The sequence below is a fragment of the Lynx rufus genome, unplaced genomic scaffold (assembly GCF_022079265.1).
Source record: "Lynx rufus isolate CCGP_SWC_20201006 ecotype Redwood Valley unplaced genomic scaffold, mLynRuf1.p SCAF_2, whole genome shotgun sequence".
In the NCBI taxonomy this organism is placed as follows: Eukaryota; Metazoa; Chordata; class Mammalia; order Carnivora; family Felidae; genus Lynx; species Lynx rufus.
This window is the reverse complement of record NW_025814834.1, coordinates 80,280,723-80,306,295: the sequence shown is the minus strand read 5'-3', so window position 1 is coordinate 80,306,295 and position 25,573 is coordinate 80,280,723. Positions and strand designations below refer to the sequence as shown.

Sequence of the window (25,573 nt, the reverse complement as noted above, 5' to 3'; positions counted from 1 at the left end):
TGTGGAAGAATTCATTATTCTACATTCTTACTACCAATTGGTGTTATCTGTTCTTTTTTTTTTTTCTCATTGTAGTCACTGTTGAATGGGTGGTGCTATGTCATTGTGGATATAACGTGCATAACTCTATTAATGATGTTGAATGTCCTTTCACATGAACAATTTGTATATATTCCTAACTGCCAATTCAAGTCTTTTGCCTATTTTATTTGGATTGTCTTCCTATTTCTTTATTACTATTTCTTCATAGTAATCTTTGCTAGATATATGCAATTTAAACTGCTTTTCCCCCTCTATGGCTTAAGTTTCAACTCTCTTCATAGTATCTTTTGATTAACAGAATTTTGTAATTTTTAATCACACACAATATGTCAAGTTTATCCTTTATATAGTGTTTCTGTGTCCTTTTTTGAGATCTTTCCTCAACCCATGGTCATGGAAATCTTGTTGTATGATCATCTTTAAAAAACTTACTGTTTTGCTTTTCACATTTAAGCATATTACATTTAAGCATTCTATATTTAACTAACTACATACATTAAATCAATCCAGAATTAATTTTTGTGTATGGTACAAGGTAGGAGTCAAGATATTTTTTTTCCATGTGCATAATCCAGTTCAATTAATCTATTTCAATTTACTTTTTAAAATCTTTTCCTCAAAATTAAATTACATTAAAATTACATCTTTATAATTTAAAATTACACTGCATTAAAATTACATCTTTGTTGAAAGTCAAGTGACTGTATATGTGTAGGTCTATTTCTGGACCCACTATTCTGCTCAATGGTCTATTTATCTATCTTTGTGCCAATAAAATAATGCTTTAATTTTAGACTTCTATGACAGTATTGACATTTGGTGGCTTACATCCTCAAATTTTGATCTTCACATTGTCTTGACTATCCTAGATCTTTTGCTTTTCCATAAAAATTTTAGAATTACCTTATCAATTTTCATTTATAGAAGTGCTAGTGGAATTTCTTTAAGCTTATTTATTTATTTTTAAGGGAGGGAGGGAGGGGAGAGAGAGAGAGAGAGAGAGAGAGAGAGAGAGAGAGAGAATCCCAAGAAGGCCCTGCACTATCAGCGCAGAGCCCAATGCAGGGCTCAAATTCATAAACCATGAGATCATGAACTGGGCTGAAATCAAGAGTTGGACACTTAACCAACTAAGCTACCTAGACACCCAGAAGTGCTAGTGGAATATTGATTGAGATTGCATTAAATCTATAAATCAGTTTAGGGAGAACAGATATCTTTGCATTGCATTTTCTAATCTTTAGAAATAGCATATCCCTTCTTTTACTTAGTTCTTCTTTCATTTACCTCAATAATATCTTGTAGTTTTCTGTTTGATTTATTTATTTCTAGGTGTTTAATGTTTTTATGTCATTGTAAAGAGTATCATTTTTTAAATGAATTATCTGTATATTTATTGCTGCTATATAAAAAATAGTTTTTTTTTACAGTTACCTTGTATTTAGTTACCTTGCTAATTCATTTATCAAGGCTAATGTATTTTGTTTATAGATTATTTTGGATTTTCTATAAACATAATCACATCATCTCCAAATAATGAAATTTAAAATTTTTCAAATTCTTAAGACTCATTTTTTTTTGTCTGTTGCACTGGCTACACTTTCCTGTACAATATTGAATTAAAATGGTGATATTGAACATCCTTGTGTTATTCCTGACTTAGAGAAAGAAGGCATTTACTATCTCCCTACTATGTATGTTTTTTAGAGATATCCATTAATAGTTAAGAACAGTTCTTTCTATTTCTAGATCCTAGGAGATTTTAGCATGAACGGTATTGAATTTTATCAAATGCTTTTTCTGAATCTACTGAGATGACCATGTGGTTTTCTCAAATTCTTCCCGTGGCATATTAATGATGATTGAATTTTTAATATTAAATCAACCATGTATTTCTAGAATAAACTCATCTTGGTCATGAAGGGTTTGATTTGCTAATATTCTATTTAAGATTTTTAATCTATACTTATATAAGAAACTGGTTTTAAAATTTTCCTTTTTGTAATTTCCTTACTAGGTCTTAATTTCCAGGTTATGCTGAACTCATAAATTTGCTGACCTTCCATTCTTTGTCTTTTTTCCTAGCGGATGGCCCTTTAGGGTCTCACATGAAAGCCAGATGTATTTATGAGGGACCCTTCTTGGCAAACTTGAATTCCAGTTTTTTCTCAGTACCATCAATTTGTCAAAATATGTACAGCTTAGCTTTGTCGCCTCTTTACAACTGTATTCTGCTGAGTTTCTATGTGTCTCATCCTGTGCACATACAGCTTAGAAGTAACCAAATGACTCAAAGGAAAACTGCACAAAGAGTGCTGCATGCAATTCTCTGCAGATTTCTCTTTTCAGTACAAAGATCTTTCAGGTCCTAGTTGTCTTAGTAGCTTTAAATTCCAAATTTTTATTGTACACCCAGTGAGGCTGCCAGAACTCAAAAGACATTGGTTTCTTTTCAGCCTGTGTGCCATGTCCTGAGAGGGTAAAAGCAGCAATGAATATAAAACTCACTTCCACATATTTTTTTTTCTCAATGAGGTCTTAGCCCCTCAAGTCCTGGCTGTCTAGTTATTCTTCAATGAGTCCATGAAGATTTTTGGTTTTGTTTGTTTACCTAGAATTTTACCCATCTTTTATAGTTGATATCAGAAAGAGTAGGTTGGTAAGAGGTACTCCATCACAGCTAGAATCAGAAGCCCCTAAACAGAGTTCTCAAATAGGTGACCTTCAGCATCACCTCTCACTCCATCATTGCACATCTGGGAACAAACTGCTCCTTTACTGAGTCCAAGAATTTGGGCCCCAGTCAGGGGCAGGATGAAAGACTGTCTCATTCTCCTGAGCCCTGTCATTGTTCACTAACTGGGAGTCACCTTCATGGTCCATTGGTATTGCCTCCAGACAGCAGAATTTTATAGTAATATTTACAGAGTTATTCTGAGGCATAATTTTACCCAAATTATATTTCTAAATTGTGCCCAACTGATACTAAAACAGGAGATATCATATGACTATAAAGTTTGTTTTTGTTTTTCTGTTTAAACAGCTATTTCCTCCTATATAGAAGGGGGATAATATTAACCCATAAATCCAAAATATGAATCTACCACCTGAGTAACAGCTTATATACTTATGATTGATTCATTACCTGTAACTTTAACAGTCACAGTATTTCAAGATATGTTGATAGCACAGATTTCTTCCACATGGGCCCCAACCCATGTCCATTAATATTGACTATAGTCAGAAATTCATAATAGAGCCAAGAGGACTCCTCTGGACAATTTATTTTCTGATTTCTCTTGGAAGAATCTTATTAAGCCATAGCATATGTTAAGTTTTAACTTTTTTTTAATGTTTATTTTTGAGAGAGAGAGCGTGAGTGGGGGAGGGGCAGAGAGAAAGAGAGGGAGACATAGAATCCGGAACAGGCTCTAGGCTCTGAGCTGTCAGCACAGAGCCCAACGTAGGACTTGAACTCATGAACTGAGAGATCAGACCTGAGCCAAAGTCAGACGCTCAACTGACTGAGCCACCCAGGCACCTTGCATATGTTAAATTTTAAAAGGAACAAATACCTATTGACTGAAATACTCTTCTGTCACTGTAACCAAGAGCTACACAAAGACAAGTTTGCCTAATCTATAATAAAAGTCTTTCTTTTTTTTTTTTTTTTTAAATTTTTTTTTTTCAACGTTTATTTATTTTTGGGACAGAGAGAGACAGAGCATGAACGGGGGAGGGGCAGAGAGAGAGGGAGACACAGAATCGGAAACAGGCTCCAGGCTCTGAGGCATCAGCCCAGAGCCTGACGCATCAGCCCAGAGCCTGACGCGGGGCTCGAACTCACGGACCGCGAGATCGTGACCTGGCTGAAGTCGGACGCTTAACCGACTGCGCCACCCAGGCGCCCCAATAAAAGTCTTTCTTAATTTCAAAAATTAATTCTGAGCCTCCGATTTCCTGAATTCCACAATAGAAAAACATTAACTTGGTGGTAATGGCACTGAAAAGCTTACTGGCATTCATTTCTGAAAAGCCATGAAAAGGATAAAAATGAGGGGTGGGTGGACTTCTGGGTAATGTAATCATTTTGCAAGTAAGACATTTGGCCCTGGTTCTAAGACATTTCCATCTTATTTCAAAGCCTACTTATCTCTTCAGCACCTCACTCCAACTTGTTGTTAGGCTGCAAGGACTTACTGTTTGTTAACATCTGAAACACTGAAGCCTATGGACTTAAACTGCTTTGCCAGGGTGTTTCATTCATGACGATACAGTCTTAAATGGTTTGGTTATTTTTGGCATAGCTCTGACAAATAGAGTTCTTGCTTCAGTTCTACCAACAGTGAACAATACAGTCTGGGACCACCCTCATATGCAGCTCTTTATTGAAGACGTGACTAAAATATCACCAGCCTTTACAGTAGGTGACAGGTGGGAACATGTCACATTTCTGCTTAGGGACAAGGGATGAATTAATAGCTATCAAATGCTAATTTCCTTCCTAAGAGTCTCTGATTAGAAAATGCCATATTATCCACTTACGGTAAAAATAAATAAATAAATAAAATAAAATGCTATCTCACCTATTGAAGGACAACATCACAGCATGGAAAAACCCAGATGTTTTCCTAGAAAATTTCTGAGACATTGGACAACAGGAGAAAACAATTCACAAAGACGAGAAAGTAATTTCTCCAAGATCTTAACAAATGTGTACTAAAAGCTGCAGAGGACACAAAGACTTACAGAACATTGTTCCTGTTCCTTAAGGAATTCATGGACTAATTAAGAAATAATTAAAATGGCATCTGTGAAACAACACTGATAACACGTTTACATGCATCCACAAGAGCTGGAGAATTCCTCCCAAGTCTGACTGCCCTCATTGATGATATAACACTATTTTTAATTTGAATTTCTCTGCTCAAATACAAGGTAAGTTTCTTGAGGACAGAAACTCTGCCTTCCTTATAAAGCCTAGAACAATAGTCCATCAATATTTGTTGACTGAAAAGGTTTTTGATGAAGCCAGGGAACTCTGTGCAAATTTCCTTTTGAAGCAAACTTACTATTTTTTTTTACATTTATTCATTTATTTTTGAGAGACAGAGAGAGACAGAGTCACAAGCGGGGAATGGGTAGAGAGAGAAGGAGATGCAGAATCCGAAGCAGGCTCCAGGCTCCGAGCTGTCAGCACAGAGCCCAACGAGGGGCTCAAACTCATGAACCGAGAGATCATGACCTGAGCCGAAGATGGACACTCAACCATCTAAGCCACCCAGGTGCCCCACAAACTTACTATTTCTAAGTGCGTGCACAAATATGACAAAGGGGACGCTGTTCTGATCCCCAGGGTGCAGTGGGATGTAATGTTATTTCTGTGGGAGTACTATTAACATCAGGAAGGATGAAACTGCTATTCATGCTATTTCTTCCAAAATGATTCAGAAATTAATTGTGAATGATTCACTAAATGTTCTTAAAGTTAACGTGGGTTTAGTTAATGCTGCCAAACATTCTGTTTGAACATTTGCATTTTTCCTTTGGGGTTGAAAATCAACCCCCCTCAATGTTCCCAGTCTGACTTGTCTTGAGGACCAGTGTTCCTGCAACTGCAGCAAAGGCTAACTCCCCTAAGCAGAACCATATGTAGAAAGTAAATAAAGTTCAAATATGTAAAAGGAGGTAATAGTTGTTCATTAAACAAGTTCTTTTTTTTTTTTTTTTTTACTGTTTATTTATTTTTGACAGAGAGAAAGCATGAGTGGTGGAGGGACAGAAAGAGAAGTAGACACAGAATCCAAAGCAGACTCCAGGCTCTGAGCTGTCAGCTACAGAGCCTGATGTGGGGCTTGAACTCACAAACCATGAGATCATGACCTGAGCAGTAGTCGACTCAGCCACCAGGCAACCAAACAGGAAGTTCTTAATAGTGCCTAAGAAAGAGTCCCTTTTACACTTTTTGATGCAATTCTCTCTTGGGAAAATTCTTTCTTCTGTTACCATGACTAATTTAGAACTGTTAGGGCCTAGGTAAACAGCTTCCTTCCTTATGGATTGTTTGAGGTTGTTGGCTTTCACAATCCTCTCTGCTACTGAAGAATATCTAGGTTTCTCCCAACTGTACATTACTGTGACTAAGATAATACTTGGCATACAAGACCAGCTCAGGGGTGCCTGGGTGGCTGAGTCATTTAAGCATCCAACTTCGGCTCAGGTCACTATCTCATGGCTCGTGAGTTTCAAGCCCCACATCAGGCTCTGTGCTGACAGCTCAGAGCCTGGAACCTGCTTCAGATTCTGTGTCTCCCTCTCTCTCTCTCTGCCCCAATTCCCGCTCACTCTCTGTGTCTCAAAAATAAATAAACGTTGAAAAAAAATTTTAACAGAAGTCAGGAAGACAGAGAAGAGTTATTAGAAAAAATAACCAGAAATCCCTCCACTACTAAAAAAAATAATAACAAAAATAACAAATGCAGGAAAGATCTATGATTCCCAGAACTTTGGTTTTCAAGAATATATATCAGATATACCTTAGTTGCTTTGTGGGACTGAAACTCTGATTAAAAGCCAAGGTTCTTTGTCAGTAGGGAAAACATTTTCATATAAAGAACTCACAGTGATTACTTGAAGTAACATCAAAGACTACTTCTCTATTTGTTGCAAGCATATTTAGATATGTACATGGATTTCATACATGCACATATTAATAAACCTATGTTAACAAACACATGTGAGGTTTCACTTTTTGTTTTTTAACTTTATTCAGTTTCAGAGGAGGTGAGATTTTGTGACTGGGAAAGACAATGACATTTCAGGCTCTACTTGTAAAATAAGAAAGGATGCTAGAGAAAAGAAACAATGCTAGAGAAAGCTTTGAAATAGCACATTCTAAAATACTAATATTTTTAATACTAATATTTTAAAATAGCACATTTTAAAATACTAATATTTCAAAATAAAACATACTACCTTCTCTGTATTGTACTGGGAAAGTTCTTGTTTGTTTTCTCTAGGGGAATTTCAATTACAGTAAGCAACCACTGGACTCCACAACTGAAGTAAAGTATGGCATTCTAAGTGTAAAAGTCAGAGGACTTCACACCTGTTTTATCACCCTTATTTCTTGCTTAAATGCTGCCGGTAAATATGCGTGGGCTTCACGTCACGGTCTTCTCAAGAGACCAGGAACTACTCAAAGGAAACACTTAACTCACAGAAGTGCACCACTTCCAGGCTGGAAGCTTCACAAGTATCAGTTCCAGTAGCTTTTCCAAGGAGAAATCTCTTGAATGACAGTCCTCTATTTGATTACCACTGGTGACAAGAAGTTCACTACTTTGCAGAGTGCATATTTGCAATGAAACTGTTTTAACCCAGCTGAAGACAGCATTTCATATCTCTAACCATTATTTTTTTTTCCAAAGTTCAGTGGGCATTTTTTTTATTAAGGATCAGTCAATACGAACTTGCTTAGGTTTAGATAAAGACCTATACAATTCACAATTTAAAATGCAGAATGTTAAAAAATAGGCATGCCAAGAAGATAAGTATCACTTATCTTCTTAGTGGCGCTCTCTTAGCATATCTAGTATCTATATAACTTCCATTTTATATGGGCATTTGGAGACCATTGAGCCATTATCACAATGGTTTTCAACATGCTGCTGGATATAAGTAATTTTGATTTTTACATTTATCTTTGATCTGTAGTTGGTTTTACAGGGCATTCTTTCTTTTTCAGATTTTAATATCAAGATTATGATTATAAGTAAATGTAGACATTTTCCGTATTTGTTTCTTTGCTTTGTAACAGTTGGATTAGGATGAGATATATCTGACCTGTAATGTTTGTTTGAACTCACTTACAAAACTATCTGAGCCCCATGCCTTCAAAGATACGTCTTTAATAACTCTTGCTGTTGTTCAATATACACATTTGTAAGACTTTATTTGACATATATGTATAGCCTAAAGAATAATAATGAAAGGCTTACACATGTTCTCACCACTCAGTTTCAGAGAAAGAACACTATCAGTGCCTTAGAAACCCACTCAAATCATCTATGTATGCCTCTCTCTGATAATCTCCTCCTCTCTGCCCCAACCCCCACCTATCGGGATTTTGGTTTACCATTACTTTGCTTTTCTTCACAATTTTACTATCTTTGTATGCATTGCTAAAGATTATATTCTTTAGTTCAACCAGATTTTGAAATTAAATAATGGAATCATACTCTTCTATTTCTTTTGTGACTTCATTTTTTGTTCTTGCTTTGCTCCTATATTTTTGTTTTGAGATTCATTTATGTTAATAGATGTAGCTGTAGGTCATTTTCACTATTTTATAATATTCCACTGTATGACTATGTCAAAATTTATTTATCCATTCTGTTGAGGGACATTTTGGTTGGTTTTAGTCTGAGGCTTTATTATTGCTGCTATATGACCATTTTGGTACATGTGTCCCAGAACTCAAGTGCCAGAATTCCTCACATATATGCACCTAAAGTGCATTTGTTGGGTTGTGAGATGCACATATGCTCAGCTTAATAGAATGTGCCTAATAATTTTCCTAAATAGCTTTAATAATTTTTTCTCATTAATTTTTTTTTAATTTTATTTTTTAAAATTTACATCCAAATTAGTTAGCATATAGTGCAACAATGATTTCTGGAATAGATTCCTTAGTGCCCCTTACCCATTTAGCCAATCCCCCATCCCACAATCCCTCAGTTTGTTCTCCATATTTATGAGTCTCTTATGTTTTGTCCCCCTCCCTGTTTTTATATTAATTTTCCTTCCCTTCACTTACATTCATCTGTTTTGTCTCTTAGAGTCCTCATATGAGTGAAGTCTTATGATTTTTGCCTTTCTCTGACTGACTACTTTCGCTTAGCATAATACCCTCTAGTTCTATCCGCATAGTTGCAAATGGCAAGATTCCATTCTTTTCTATTGCCAACTATCACTCCAGTGTATATATATACCACTTCTTCTTTATCCATTCATCCATCGATGGACATTTGGGCTCTTTCCATACTTTCGCTACTGTTGATAGTGCTGCTATAAACATTGGGGTGCATGTGTCCCTTCGAAACAGCACACGTGTATCCCTTGGATAAATGCCTAGTAGTGCAATTCTTGGGTTGTAGGGTAGTTCTATTTTTAATTTTTCGAGGAACCTCCATACTGTTTTCCAGAGTGGCTGCACCAGCTTACATTCCCACCAACAATGCAAAAGAGATCCTCATTCTCTGCTTCCTCACCAACATCTGTTGTTGCCTGAGTTGTTAACATTAGCCATTCTGACAGGTGTGAGGTGGTATCTCATTGTGGTTCTGATTTGTATTTCCCTGATGATGAGTGATATTGAGCATTTTTTCATGTGTCGGTTGGCTATCTGCATGTCTTCTTTGGAGAAGTGTCTATTCATGTTTTTTGCCCATTTCTTCACTGGATTATTTGTTTTTTGGGTGTTGACTTTGATCAGTTCTTTATAGATTTTGGATACTAACCCTTTATCTGATATGTCGTTTGAAAATATCTTCTCCCATTCTGTCGGTTCCCTTTTAGTTTTGCTGATTGTTTCCTTCGTTATGCAGAAGCTTTTTATTTTGATGAGGTCCCAGTAGTTCATTTTTGTTTTTGCTTCCCTTGCCTCCGGAGACGCATTGAGTAAGAAGTTGCTGCGGCCAAGATCAAAAAGGTTTTTCCTTCTTTCTCCTCAAGGATTTTGATGGCTTCCTGTCTTACATCTAGGTCTTTCATCCATTTTGAGCTTATTTTTGTGTATGGTGTAAGTGATCCAGGTACATTCTCCTGAATGTCACTGTCTGGTTTTCCCAGCACCATTTGCTGAAGAGACTGTCTTTATTCCATTGGATATTCTTTGCTGCTTTGTCAAAGATTAGTTGGCCATACGTTTGTGTGTCCACTTCTGGGTTTTCTATTCTGTTCCATTGATCTGAGTGTATGTTTTTGTGCCAGTACTCTACTGTCTTGATGATTGCAGCTTTGTAATACATCTTAAAGTCCAGGATTGTGATGCCTCCAGCTTTGGTTTTCTTTTTCAAGATTGTTTTGGCTATTCGGGGTCTTTTCTGGTTCTATACAAATTTTGGGACTGTTTGTTTTAGCTCTGTGAAGAATGCTGGTGTTATTTTGATAGGGATTGCATTGAATATGTAGATTGCTTTGGGTAGTATTGACATTTTAACAATATTTGTTCTTCCTATCCAGGAGCATGGAATCTTTTTCCATTTCTTGTGTGTCTTCTTCAGTTTATTTCATAAGCTTTCTATAGTTTTGAGTGTATAGATATTTCACCTCTTTGGTTAGATTTATTCCTAGGTATTATGGTTTTTGGTGCAATGGTAAATGGGATCGATTTCTTGATTTCTCTTTCTGTTGCTTCATTGTTGGTGAATAGGAATGCAACCAATTTCTGTGCATTGATTTTATATCCTGCAACTTTGCTGAATTCATGGATCAGTTCTAGCAGTTTTTTGGTGGAATCCTTTGGGTTTTCCATGTAGAGTAGCATGTCATCTGCGAAGAGTGAAAGTTTGACCTCCTCCTGGCCGATTTAGATGCCTTTTATCTCTTTGTGTTGTCTGACTGCAGAGGCTAAGCCTTCCAATACTATGTTGAATAACAGTGGCAAGACTGGACATCCCTGTCTCGTTCCTGACCTTAGGGGGAAAGCCCTCAGTTTTTCCCCATTGAGGATGATATTAGCATTGGGTCATTCATATATGGCTTTTATGATCTTGAGGTATGCTCCTTCTATCCCTACTTTCTTGAGGGTTTTTATCAAGAAAGGATGCTGTATTTTGTCAAATGCTTTCTCTGCATTTATTGAGAGGATCATATGGTTCCTATCCTTTCTTTTATTGATTTGATGAATCATGTTAATTGTTTTGCGGATATTGAACCAGCCCTGCATCCCAGGTATAAATCCCGCTTGGTCGTGGTGAATAATTTTTTAATGTATTGTTGGATCCGGTTGGCTAATATCTTATTGAGGATTTTTGCATCCATGTTCATCAGGGAAATTGGTCTACAGTTCTCCTTTTTAGTGGGGTCTCTGTTTGGTTTTGGAATCAAGGTAATGCTGGCCTCATAGAAAGAGTTTGGAAGTTTTCCTTCTATTTCTATTTTTTGGAACAGCTTCAAGAGAACAGGTGTTAACTCTTCCTTAAATGTTTGGTAGAATTCCTCTGGAAAGCCATCTAGCCCTGGACTCTTGTTTTTTGGCAGATTTTTTATTACTAATTCAATTTCGTTACTGGTTATGGGTCTGTTCAAATTTTCTATTTCTTCCTATTTCAGTTTTGGTAGTGTATATGTTTCTAGGAATTGGTCCATTTCTTCCAGATTGCCCATTATATTGGCATATAATTGCTCATCATATTCTCTTATTATTGTTTGTATTTCTGCTGTGTTGGTTGTGATCTCTCCTCTTTCATTCTTGATTTTATTTGGGTCCTTTCCTTTTTTGTTTTGATTAGATTGGCTAGTGGTTTATCAATTTTGTTAATTCTTTCAAAGAACCAGTTTCTGGTTTCATTGATCTGTTTTACTGGTTTTTTGTTTTTGTTTTTGTTTTTTTTTTTTTTGGTTTTCTTTTTTGTTTCAATAGCATTAATTTCTGTTCTAATCTTTATTATTTCCTGTCTTATAGTGGTTTTGGGTTTTATTTGCTGTTCTTTTTCCAATTCTTTTAGGTGTAAGGTTAGGTTGTGTATCTGAGATCTTTCTTCCTTCTTTAGGAAGGCCTGGATTGCTATATACTTTTCTCTGATGACCGCCTTTGCTGCGTCCCATAGATCTGGTTTGGCTACCCAAGGCTTGGCACAGGCTCTGTCATCTGAAGCCCCCAGCCCTCCTTTGGACCCCAGGAGGCAAGGCCCAAGATATGCCGGCTCCTGTCAAGGCAGAGCCCTGGAGACACAGGCAGGCAGAGCTGGCCCCAGGGCCCTGGGCTTCAAACTAGGCTGTTGATCACCACCTTGTTTGGGGCTGGGCTGGGTGGGGTCTGGCTGGCCACCAGGGCTGAGAAGGAGCAGCGGCAGCTGCAACAGTGAACGGAGGCCCTGAGCCAGGCAGCCATGGGCCAGGGTGAATTCAGCCTGCTGAAGGCGGGGGGGGGGGGGGGGGGGGGGGGGGACAGGCTCGCTGCAAAGCCGACTTCTGGGTCAGTGGGTGTTGATGTACTTTGGGTTCACTCACTGCCCCAACATCTGCCCAGATGAGCTGGAGAAGTTGGTGCAGGTCGTACGGCAGCTGGAGGCTGAGCCCGCCTGCCCCTGGTGCAGCCTATCTTCGTTACTGTGGACCCCGAGTGGGACACTGTCTCAGCCATGGCCTGCTACCTACAGGACTTCCACCCACGGTTGCTGGGCCTGACTGGTTCTGCTGAGCAGGTAGCCCAAGTGAGGCACAGCTACTGTGTGTACTACAGTGCAGGCCCCAAGGACAAGGACCAGGATTACATCGTGGACCACTCCATTGCCCTCTACCTGCTCAGCCCTGAGCTGAGCAGATCTGAATTTTATGTCCAAATCACAAACGCTTCCTCCTCTTTACTCAATTGATTTACTGTATTTGCTAATTAAATTAGAGCACCATCCCAAGCACACAACATTAGCTAGGATGGAGAAGGGATGGGCATTCTCAGTATTTCTTCTGGGGAAGGAACACACTGCTCTTTTAGCAACATTGATCACAATTGATTACGTTGCTGATGTTTTACATCTCATATGTTGCTGATACTTCAAGTCACCGGATCAGTAATAGAAAATGAAGCTGAATGTAGATTTGTCAGTGTGTGTGAGACAGAACTTAAACTTCAGAGGTTTACAGCCTTGGTTCCTATCTTCATTTCCCTGCTAGGTGACTTAGGAGAAATTACTTCACTAAACTACATCTTGGTTTCCCCTTCTGTAAAATAGGGAAATAACAGCACCTGAATCAAAATATTTGGGTTGGAATTTCAAAAAGTTGATGTGTGTGAAGTTCTTAGTAAGTATGCCAAAATATTATTATTTCACAACAATGTTTTTATTGTATAAATAGTTATTTTATTTCATACAATTATCACTTATAATACTATTTATAGGTATAAATATATCAATATTAAATATTTCATATTTATAAATATAATAACTAATCTAATTTTTATTACTATCATCATTACTACACCAAGTATTATCAACTCTAAAACACCCAGATATTTTCTGTGTCTTTTACTCTGGCCTCACAGCAGCATCTGGGAATGAAGCCAGATGCCTAGGGCTGAGGAAGGCAAGTCTTTTGTTACTAATAGAGAGACAGCCTGACTGGAGCACAGAAGCCTCCAGAAAGCAAGTCCCTCAGGGGCAATCATCTCCCCTCTCTCACACCCCTGGCCACATGCACAACATTCTTCTAACCTCCAAAGGCCAGTGTAGGGCCCAGCTCCTGGGGTTTATTTTGATAAATGTTTCAGGCCACAGAGCGCTAAGAAACTTGATTCTTTCGCTTTTCAAATACCAAACCTCTACCTGAAGAAGGAATGCTTAGATTAGAGCACAGAGATGAAAAGTTTTAAGTTAAACATGGAGTTCTCCCCTTAACCTATTGTCTGTTCTGTTCCTCAACTCTGGAAAGTTGGAAGAAAAATATCTTCAGATAAAGACTATTATAAATCACTATTGAAAAGTTAAATATGATTTATCAAATGTTCATTTTATCTTGGAAAGCAGGGTTTTAATGGAACTGCCTTTACAGTTAAGGCCAACAATGCTCTTGAGGGAATTGTATGTATTTTAATAAAATCACTCTGCACAGTAACATAGCTCAAATTCTTTACTGTAGTTCTAAATTTTTTAGACCTCATGGTCAAAATAAGTTTCACCTGGTTATTGTAAGAACACTGTATCTTTCTTTTTCACTGGAAAGGAGAATTATTTCTTGAGTACCTGCTAAGTGACATGTGTTTCACTTATATCGTACTAGTTAATACAGCAAATGTGCACCACCTTTACAGACCAGCAAGCAGACATTCAAAAAGATTAAAAAAACTTTCCTGAGTTCATAACACTAACAAGTGAAGGACGTAGGATTTAACGTAAGTGTGTGTGATTTGAGAGCCAAAGTCTTTAACGAAAACTATAAAAAGGCTTCAAATTTCGACTGCGGTATTGTAGAGCACTTTCATCTCATTGCATTCAACAGTCCACATACACAGCAGCTTATCTATAATTTGCAACAATTTATGCCTCTAGGAAAACATATTTTTGAAGTTTGAGAAAACCTCAATATGAAAAGTTGATCAGGTACCATCAGCAGTTAATGATCAATTCTTCTTCATGTATTTGCTTACTTGTTTATTGACTATGTTCCTGCCATACTGTAGGCTCCATGGGAACCCAGCTTTATCCATCTTGGTCATCTCTGCATTTCCACCACCTAAGACAATTCTTGCCACCAAGACAAAGCTCAGTAAATATTTTTGATTAAAAGGATGAATGAATGACACATTTCTAACATGCCCAGGATTATGAGTCAATAGGAATTCAAATCAATTCTGACTTTCCCTCTGGAAATGAATGATGATGGCAATACTTCTAGTACCTTGTGGCATTTTCTCATTGCAACACATATAATAGAAAAGAAGTCTTTCCTTCTTTTTTGAAAATACCAGTCGTGGGGTGCCTGGGTGGCTCAGTCAGTTAAGTGTCCGACTTCGGCCCAGGTCATGATCTCACAGTCTGTGGGGTGAAGCCCTGAGTCAGGCTCTATGCTGACAGCTCAGAGCCTGGAGCCTGCTTTGGATTCTGTGTCTCCCTCTCTCTCTGACCCTCCCCTGCTCATGCTCTGTCTCTCTCTCTCTCTCTCAAAAATAAATAAACACTAAAAAAAATTTGTTTAAAGAAAAAAAGAAAATATCAGTCGCTATTTATCAAGTCCAGAGACTATTATCATTCCCTATGAGTTTGTGATGGCACCAAATCTACACTGTTGAAGCCTGAAGAATTTTCTAACTTTGTAAGACATATCAAAAATTTCTCCTAAAAAGATGGTTTCCAAATTTAGTTAATGGTGACAACTGAAGCAGTGATGCTGGGGTGACATGATAACATGTAATGCTTTAGAGTTGACATCAGGTTTCTCTCATAGGTTTCTTCCTTATTAGTTAGCTCAGTTGGTTAGAGTTTGATATAATGAGGTCAAGGTCATGGATTCAAACCCCTGGTGGAACAATTAGCTTCAGCTTGTTCCCTGACATAGGGTTAACTCTGAGCCCTTCTATTCCCCTTGACTTTGGTTCTATGCTTCAGAAAGGCCAGGATAAACAGTCACACAAAGTAGAACAGATGCTTAGTGAAGGAACTGCAGGAGAGTCATCTCTCTATAAAATCTTGAGATTTCATATTCATACTCTTCAAAGAGCTGTGCTACTGACTCACACTTCCTTAACAATTGATTTTATACATTTCCTAATTATAGCTATAAACAGTGGAATAAGTCATCTATAAACAAGTCTATAAATAACCAATTGCCTTATATAAAATTAAAAAGAATAAATACTTCCAGTGACCAGCAGTAACCCTTTTGAATAAAACTTCTACTGAAATACATTAGCCAAGAGTTTGTCTTAATGGGAAAATAGCTACTCAAGTTATTGTATGGGTGAATACACACTTATAATAAATTTTATATATAGATTCTCAGAAAATTATTAGTGACTTTATAAGCAATAACAAGAATGCATCTCATTAACTGAGAACATTTAAGTCCTGGAGGAGATCAATTCCAGGAGACACACAGCCAAGCAGTCTACTTGCAATAAGGACTTATTCAATTTAAGTCAAGAGCTGAATAAGAAATTGGACCTGAATCTGGCCCACAGAAAGATGACTCCCTCTACTAAAAAAAAATGGAATGTCTTTAAAATGAATCCAGGTCACATTAGCTTGCTGAACCAAATGCCAAGTGTTCATTTAAATATAATTTGCTTTTCTTACTGGAACCTCCAGAGAATGAATGATTCCACAATTCATCAAGTGAAAAAAAAAAAAGGTGAGGGGTAGTGAGTGGAATGTTTCCTTTGGAAATCAATGTTGTCCTTGAATTTGGCCAAGCTGCCATCCATGAAATGAGGACACCCCCACCCCCGTCACTGCCTTGGTTATCACCATACTCCACGAATGAGTATTTTGGTTGTCCTTTTTTACCATAATAAATTCTTGGCTAATACCTGGGCAAATACTGATTGAGATGACATTTGGAGAAGCTAAGACAATCTCTAATATATTACTTTTAACGTAAGTCATTCTCTTAACTTTTCACTCATCGCTCCTTTTTTAGAGACAATGCCTTGGTTCTTTCTTTCTTCTTCTCTAAGTAGTCTTGCACATTCAATTACAGACAGACATGGCCAACACTAGGTATAATTGAGAACCACGTAGTGCTCGCATTTGGTGTTCGCAAGTTTCCTCTTTTCACGGGTTGAGTCCTTCCAGCAAGCTCATCCTCAGCCCTGTGTCTCCTCAACCTGTCCCTCACCCTCACATTCCTACCCTCATTACAATCTGTGCACAGAGATACAGTGCTATCAGCTGTTCACATTTGAATGCAATTTCTATTCAGCTCCTATCTTATCAAAAGATTTCTAAACTTCAAAATTCTTTCTCCTTATTAAGATATGTAGAGTAGATCAGAAAAAAAAGTTGGGTTTGGATTAGTTTTTGTTTTGATATGTTCAATTTTCTAGAAGAAGCGTGGAGTCATAAAATGAGCAGAGGCTTAGTGACTCCTCAGACCTATGTCTGAACTCTTTCTAAGACTTCATACTGTCTTGACAGGAGGGAATAGTAAGTCTACATAAAGGTGATGTTAATATTACTGAGACCATTTGTAAAAAACAATAAAAGCACTTCCTTGTACGGCATTCCTCCCATCTGTGGTTTCACTGTCCAACGTTTCAGTTACCGTGGTTAACTGTATGTGAAAATGAATAATCCTCCTTATGACATATCATTATTAGGTCAATAGGAGGCTAACACTGCATCACGGTACCTACACCATTCACCTCACTTCTTCTCCCTATGTAGGCATTTTATCTTCTCACATCATCTCCAGAAGGATGAGTACAGTCCAAAAAGATATTTTGAGAGAGAGACCACATTAGCATCACTTTTATTAGGGTATATTGTTGTAATTTTTCTATTTTATTATCTATTATAAGGTTGTTAGTCTTTTACTGTGCCAAATTTATAATCTTTATCACAGGTATGTACATATAGTAAAAAACATAGTATATATAAGGTTCAGTACTATCCACAGCTTCAGATGTCTTCTGGGAGTTTTGGAACCTATCTCCTGTAGATAAAGGGGAGGGACTACTGTACATAAGATGCAATACATACAACTTGTTATTATCTAAGCAGTGAAGCCCTCTGTTTCCTGTGAAGTGGGAAGCACGATTACCTTTTAAGAGTAAAGTGAATGTAGCACAGTAATAAAATTGCATAATATTGAAGGATTAGAACAGCTGCTGTGGGAAGCCTGAACAGATTAGAAGAATAGTCAGTAAAACAGCATCCAACAATGCTATGGTTCTGGCTGAGGTAGAGACTGTATCTTGTTCAGGCACTATCATGCAGGGTGCAGATACCCTGGTATAGGGTCAGAGGGAGCAGACTGTTTGCTTGGTCCAGAGTCTGAGTAACCTCTGTTTGTTAGCTATTTGAAAGACATTCTTGTCAACGACTTCATAGGCTTAGCCCTCCACTGGGAAAGCAAAACCAGCTCTGGAGTCTGGTCTAAGTCAAAGATACACTAAACATTCATTAAGGATGCTTCTGCCTTGGGAAGCCCAGATTCCTGACTCAGCACCTACTTTCTAAGGAGGAAACTGAGAAACCCTGTTTGGTTATGACTGTGGAAGATTTACTTCCTAGCTCCAGCATCCTGCTCAAGCATTCTTTTGTCTCTTTTTCTCTTTTAGAGTAAACAAAAATGATTTGGTGCAAGATGTGGGACCCATGTCATGGGTAGCTATTTATCTTGGATCTCCTTGCACTTTCTATCACCATTGCTCACACATTTTCACTCTTGATCAGAGTTGGGTCATCTTTTTTGGAATTTAGATAGATAAGAAATATAGTTTCTCTGTTGGGTGACCTACTTTTAGTAAGCTATTCTGTAAAAAGCCTCAGGATGATTCAGTTATATATTCTCTTTAAATGTGCTACTGTCTTTATTGGTCCATTCACACCTCCATTGCTCCTTTCCTACTGCCCAGTTTGGGTAGGCACTGAATCCTCTCCCAAGAACCATCACTGACTTCAGTGAGTAGGATCTGTTGAGGGTTCTTGGAGAGATTAGAGAAAGGATGCACCTTAGAACAGTGTCACAAATTGGCAAAAGTCTCAGAGATGTGCTGGGGGTATCTAGGGGAATGGAGGCAAAGAGCTGCACTGCACATTGGACAGAAGAGCTCTGTCTTATTTGGGCCTATGCATGAACAGGTTTCTCTGATAGCAAGGGTTGATTATTCAGTGAGACTGAACATGGGAAACCTCAGGATATTCTCAGAAAAGAAACCAGGGAAGTTGAACCGGTTGTTAAGAGAGAAGCTGGGGTGATGGACTATGGGATCCTGACTAAGCAGAGAAGTATAAAAAGCCAAAGGTGACTCACTGACTGAGAGAAAAATGAAAAGATGATAAATCTAGAGGGTTAGCAAAGCTAAAGAACAGATTCCTTGGGACTAAGGAATGAGAGAGCCAGAGATGGGTGTGATAAGGGAAGGGGTCAGCCAGGTGAACATCACATCTGGACTTAAATAATTCAAGGTGCTGGTGATCCCCTCTAGGATGTAGAAAGCTCCCCATCACCTGAAACACTCCAAAAGACACGGTCATCTAGAATGGACAAAAAGGAAATCTCTCAAGGATGCTGTATAGGGCAATCCTGTGTTGAGAGAGTTTAACACTTCCTTTAGAAAAGGAAGCTTTTACTATAGATCTCACATAACCACAAGTACAGAGAGGAGGAGAGATACGGTATTCCTTAAGTTCCGTTCTAACTCCGTGATTCTGTAAACCCAGCTTAATCTGCAGATTTTAGGTGAGGTGGGTAACTACAAGCTGAATGCTATTTTCTCAATTAACTTCAGGCTGTTTCATGTAGAAAAAATTTCAGTGTGTAGCCTGGCTTTGCTGCTCTTCTGGTTTCAAAGAAGTGCATAAGTTTATTGTAAAATCATATCAAAATTCCAAGTTTTCACTTACGAGTGGCTTTACAGCTATGACCATCTAGAGCATGACCAGAAAACCATGTCTTAGTTTCAAGATGGTTGTTTTGAAAGTAGGTTTGATTGGCGGTTGATTATCCGTGGCTGTGAAGTCAAGATCCACATGGATAAAGAAAATTCACGTATAACCCCAAAATGTCATGCCAATGTAAACAACAAGGGAATAAAGCCACCAAATAAAATTCCCATCCCTGCCTGGTTCAGTCTTCAATGGATGTGTTAATAAGGAGTGAAGTGGGCAGAAGGGTCACCAGTGGGAGAATGTCTGGGTAAGTAAGGATCCTAGCAAATCTATAAGCTTGGATAATAGAATGGTACAGTGAGAAGTCCAGATTCAAGGTGATTGATTATCCACAGTTTGCTGTTGAGAAAATTATTTTCTCTATTAACACAACTGAGGTCCAGAATGGTTTTCACACAACTCAGCTATGGTATTTTCCTCAGGCATCAAATCGGCCTCCTGGAGTTATAACTGTTTGGTCCCAAGGATTACTCAACTATACACACACAGACTCTGTATAGACCCAAACAAAAAAAGCACACTGTTGTCACATAAATAATGAAGCCAAACGTGCTAATGCTTTGCTGCCTTTGCAGTGATCCACTAGGGAACTTTTGCCAAATAGACTGGAATCGAGTCAATGTTACATTTTTAAAAGGAGAAGAAATTCTAAGCACAAAAGTGTGCCAGTTATCCATCTGACAAAGTTGATAGATAAATATATCTGTAAGTTTACTTCTTTTTATGGACTCCAATGGTCTCTAAACTTTTTAAAATACCCCCATCAATAAAAAATATTGGAGAATGCATGCCTGGTAAGTATTCGTTATAAAATTATTAATTTACATATGTATGTGATATTAAGCTACTCTAAAAAATATGTTCTAGATGCAATAATATTTAAAAGCATTTAAAATGATGTAATAAGCATAAAATAAACATTAAAAACGTCTTGCAAATTATCATACCTCCATACTACCACTGACTAATATCCTAACACATGGTATAGACCGAGTTTGATGCATTGTTAACTGGGGTTGACTTAAATCCACATTTTAAAATAGATGTACTGATATTTGTGAATTTTTACTGACTTCTTGTCAGATCCTCTTAATGTGGCTGATAAAGAGCTCCTACCAAGAGCAGAAGTGTCAACTCTGCTATGGTCTTGTTATTGCCTTCAGCTTGCATTATTTTTACTTTGCATTTGAATTTTCTGTGCAAGATATTTCATGTCATTTAGCTCCATAATTGTGAATGTTAACCTTATAAATATATACATGAAAATATAAAAATAAAAATATATAAATGACATAAAAATATGACCCCCAAATGCACTTATGGAAACCCTTGAATTACAAGGTATTACGAAGCACTGGTAGTCATCAATCACACGAAGCTACCAGGGACAGCTCTTCATGATGTGCAACTCCTATCCTACCTACAAGACAGCTTCCACACTAGCTGACAAATGGGCAGGTGGTGGCATCACTGGTACTGCATACAGTAAAATTAGTTGTATACAATAACAAAAAACGGTAAGTTAGACTTTATCGAAGTTTTAAAACCTCTGTACATCAAAGGGCAGTATCCACAGAGTAAAAGGACAATTCACAGAATGTGAGTAAATATTTTAAAATCACACATGTGATAAGGAATTAATGTCGAGAATACATAAAATCCCCATCATTCTACAACAACAACAACAAAAACGAGCATCCCAATTAAAAAATGGGCAAAGGTCTTAAGTCCTTTCTCCAAAGAAGATATTACAAATGGCCAATGAGCACATAAAAGCATTCTCAACATCACTAACCATTAGGAAAATGCAAATCAAAAGTTCACTGAGATAATACTTCACACCCATTAGGCTGGCCATCATAAAAAAAATAAACAAATAACAAGTGTTGGCAATGTGGAGAACCTGGGGAGAGATTGGAAATTCGTGCTCTGTTGGTGGTTATGTAAAATGTTGCAGTCACTGTAGAGACAGTTGGGAGGTTCCTTGAAAAGTTACACATAAAATTACCATATGATCTGGCAATTCTACTACTAGGTGTATACCCCAATGAATTGAAAACAGACAAAAACAATACTTAAATGCCAATGTTCACAGCAGCATTATTCACGACAGCCAAAAGGTGGAAACAACTCAAATGTCTTTCAGTGGATGAATAAATAAATCATCGTGGTATACCCATACAACGGAATGAAATTCTGATACATGGATGAACTATAAAAACACTAAGCGGGGCGCCTGGGTGGCGCAGTCGGTTAAGCGTCTGACTTCAGCCAGGTCACGATCTCACGGTCTGTGAGTTCGAGCCCCGCGTCAGGCTCTGGGCTGATGGCTCAGAGCCTGGAGCCTGTTTCCGATTCTGTGTCTCCCTCTCTCTGCCCCTCCCCCGTTCATGCTCTGTCTCTCTCTGTCCCAAAAATAAACGTTGAAAAAAAAATTAAAAAAAAAAAAACACTAAGCTAAGTGAAATAAGCTAGACACAAAGAATAAATATCATATGATTCCATTCGTATGAGGTACCTAAAATAGGCAAATTCATAGAGACAGAAAGTAGAACAGAGGTTACCATCAGCTGAGGAGAGAAGGGAATAGGGAATTATTATTTAATGGGTCCAGAGTTTCTGTGTGGGATGTTAAAGAAGTTTTTAAAGTAGATAGTGCTGATGGTTACATTACATTGCGAACATATTTATTGCCACTGAATTGTATTTAAAAATGGTTAAAATGGTAAATGTTATGCTTTATGTATTTTACCACACAAAAAAATCACCAGAAAATTAGTGAAGCTTAATTTTTTAAGGTTAATTTAAATTAAATTTTTATTATATTCTTTTGGCATAATTATAGGTCGCCTTATACTCCCTTTATAGTTCCTTACTCTGGAGACCTCTGATTTTAAATCAAACTGCACTTATTAGTGATTGGAAGGGGACTTACAAATAATGTAAGGTTTATGTATGCCTTGGAATTGTCACGTACATGATACCTCCTGGGCCCCCACATGTTGTTTTACAAGTGTGCTACACAATGGTGTTTCCTGGCTGCTGCAGAGGGTGAATGGGTCTGAAATCTAACTTGTGCTGCACTCTCCAAGCCATGAGCTTCATCTACGTCATCCTAGATGAAGGGGTGCAATTATTTAAATCATTTTGAAAAGTGTGCAAAATCATCATATGTGTAATAACCAATAGTTCTTGCTATTACTATGTAAGTTTGAAAACCTAATGTTGAAACAAATAATTTCACGGATTTCATACCAATATTCAAATGCATCTTTCTTGACGTGTCTAGAAAAAAAACTGTTGGCCAGTTGATATGCCATCTTGTTAGCCAAGGCAGTAAAAATCCTTTGATTTTTCTGAATGAAAAATGGTGACCACAATCGTCAAATGGAGCAGGGTAAGCTGTTAAGTATCCAAGTTCCTAATCAAACCCACATTCAAGAGATGCTCAACATCACTCCTCATCAGGGAAATACAAATCAAAACCACCCTCAGATATCATCTCATGCCAGTCAGACTGGCCAAAATGAACAAATCAGGAGACTATAGATGCTGGAGAGGTTGTGGAGAAACGGGAACCCTCTTGCACTGTTGGTGGGAATGCAAACTGGTGCAGCCACTCTGGAAAACAGTGTGGAGGTTCCTCAAAAAATTAAAAATAGACCTACCCTATGACCCAGCAGTAGCACTGCTAGGAATTTACCCAAGGGATACAGGAGTACTGATGCATAGGGGCACTTGTATCCCAATGTTTAGAGTAGCACTCTCAACAATACCCAAATTGTGGAAAAAGCCTAAATGTCCATCAACTGATGGATGGATAAAGAAGTTGTGGTTTACATACACAGTGGAGTACTACGTGGCAATGACAAAGAATGAAATATGGCCCTTTGTAGCAACGTGGATGGAACTGGAGAGTGTGATGCTAAGTGAAATAAGCCATACAGAGAAAGACAGATACCATATGTTTTCACTCTTATGTGGATCCTGAGAAACTTAACAGAAACCCATGGGGGAGGGGAAGGAAAAAAAAAAAAGAGGTTAGAGTGGGAGAGAGCCAAAGCATAAGAGACTCTTAAAAACTGAGAACAAACTGAGGGTTGATGGGGGGTGGGAGACAGGGGAGGGTGGGTGATGGGTATTGAGGAGGGCACCTGTTGGGATGAGCACTGGGTGTTGTATGGAAACCAATTTGACAATAAATTTCATATATTAAAAAAATGAAAATAAAAACCCACATTAATTAATTAATTAATGAAACTGTATGGCAAATCCACTTTGTACCAAGGAAGTACAGAAACTGGGGGCTAAGAGATGAAGTGAGGTCTCCAAGTGAGGTGGTTAGTGTGAAAACTGGCATAAGAGTCTGGATCCCCAAGCAGCTGAGGCTCGTGTCACAGTCAGTGTGGTGCTCCCCAGATTGGGGAGATGAGCACATAGAATCCAGCCTAGGTATGGCTGGTATTATGGACTCCACAGAGCAGGATGTTAGCACCCTCACTGTAGATTGAGATGTTTGTGACATCTCCATATGAAGTAGAAGAAAGAAAAGAATAAACAAGGAAACATTTAGTGACTATCACCCACCATTCCACACCATTTTGTGTGGGCCCCTCTGTTCTGCTCTTCTCAGAACTTTCCATAGTATCTGTATTCTGGATCTGCTAAAGGCAATACAAACATTGTCTTACATGTATATATGCAATACATTATAGGTATTGTACATAGATATTTATATATTTATTTTTCTACCATTTACATAATAAACCATACTTTTAATAAAACCCTAATTTAACTTAATGAATATTCTGGAATTGCAAATGTTCCCCAAAATAAGGAACCAAAACCCACTTCCCTTAATAAGCTGTCTGTGTCCCATTTTTGAAATATAACATGTAGATGAAGTAAATGAATCTGGGGTGGAAGAAACAAAATTAAGCAAAAAAAAATATTTTTTTTCCCATTTGACTGGTAATTCTCATTCCCTCTCTCCTTTTGTCCCTCCTCTCCATGCCTCCCATATGTTTATGTCACTTCTGATTTCAAATTCCCTGAATGAAATTCAGTGAGCTATAAGCTAACTGACTGACAAACACTGGCCGAGTTAAACAAAGGTGGGAACAATGAGAAGGGCCCAATTGCTCTGAAGAGTTTTGAAGTGAAAAATCTTCACCTCTGGGTTGAATTTTTCATGGCAGCTGAAACTAACCTACTCGTAATGGGTCAAGAGCCACGCCTTCCTTTGCTGCTGTACACACGGATCCATTTTGTGTGCTCTACCAAGGAATGGTTTGGAGCTGGGTAGGTCTTCCAGAGGTCATCTTTTCCTAAGGCCTCCAGGCAGTTTTCCTCTAAAGCATTCCAGATTTTTCATTCTTTAATTCTTTAAAATGCATTGAGCAATTGATAGCTAAACCTCTGATGTCTACAGGAAGAAATGTTAGAGTCAGTGGGTCTTAATTTTACTCCTAGGCAAATCTGTGTGTAAGGCGAGGATGCCCTTTAAAGTCAAATTTAGTTTTGCTTTCTTTATTCTTACATTGTGATAATACTTTAGGAAGCTGGCATTAAAGAGAGGTCAAATCACAGGCTAAAAGAAGAATTATGTCCATTTTGAACAGAGACTTTTAGACAACAAAATGATCATTTAGTGCCTATATTAGATTCCTTCCTGAATTTAGCCTTTAGGCAATCGGTTTATTAAAGGATTCTAAAAGCATTTGGCCTTTATGTGAATGGGAGTAAGCTCTACAGAGCTTCTAACTATAATGAAATCAGAAGGGTCATAAACCCTTGTGCTGTAGACATTAATTAACGGCCAGCTTACCCCAGAGTAAAGTGCTGGGATAGCAGGTGTGTTTGGGGGAGGTACATGACTGCCTGGGAAGCAGCTGGACTTGGCAGTTTTTGGATTGAGAACAGAGAGGTAGGAAATCTCTCGCACAGGGGCAGTTTGTCCATCCCTTTGACCCCCACATGCCTTAAGTGAACTCCTCTGTTTCTTACAAATTTTGCATCTGCATGTGGAAAACCATGCATTTCCCATCTTTTAAAGGAAGTAGTTGCTTTCCCACTCTCTCCCTTTTCCCACACCTGGACTGGACGTTATTTGTCTTGAGGCAGAAGAGGGTTCAACACACCATGTGACCATATTTAATGGTCTCCGAAATTACTTCTGTGAAATATCCACCTACTTG

At 38.0% G+C, this 25,573-nt stretch overlaps 1 pseudogene; it reads left to right on the top strand.

Moving 5' to 3' along the window:
• The window catches only part of LOC124514211 (protein SCO2 homolog, mitochondrial-like), a 29,625-nt pseudogene extending 16,981 nt beyond the window's left edge, over nt 1–12,644 (top strand).
• Nucleotides 12,645–25,573: the final 12,929 nt, after the last annotated feature.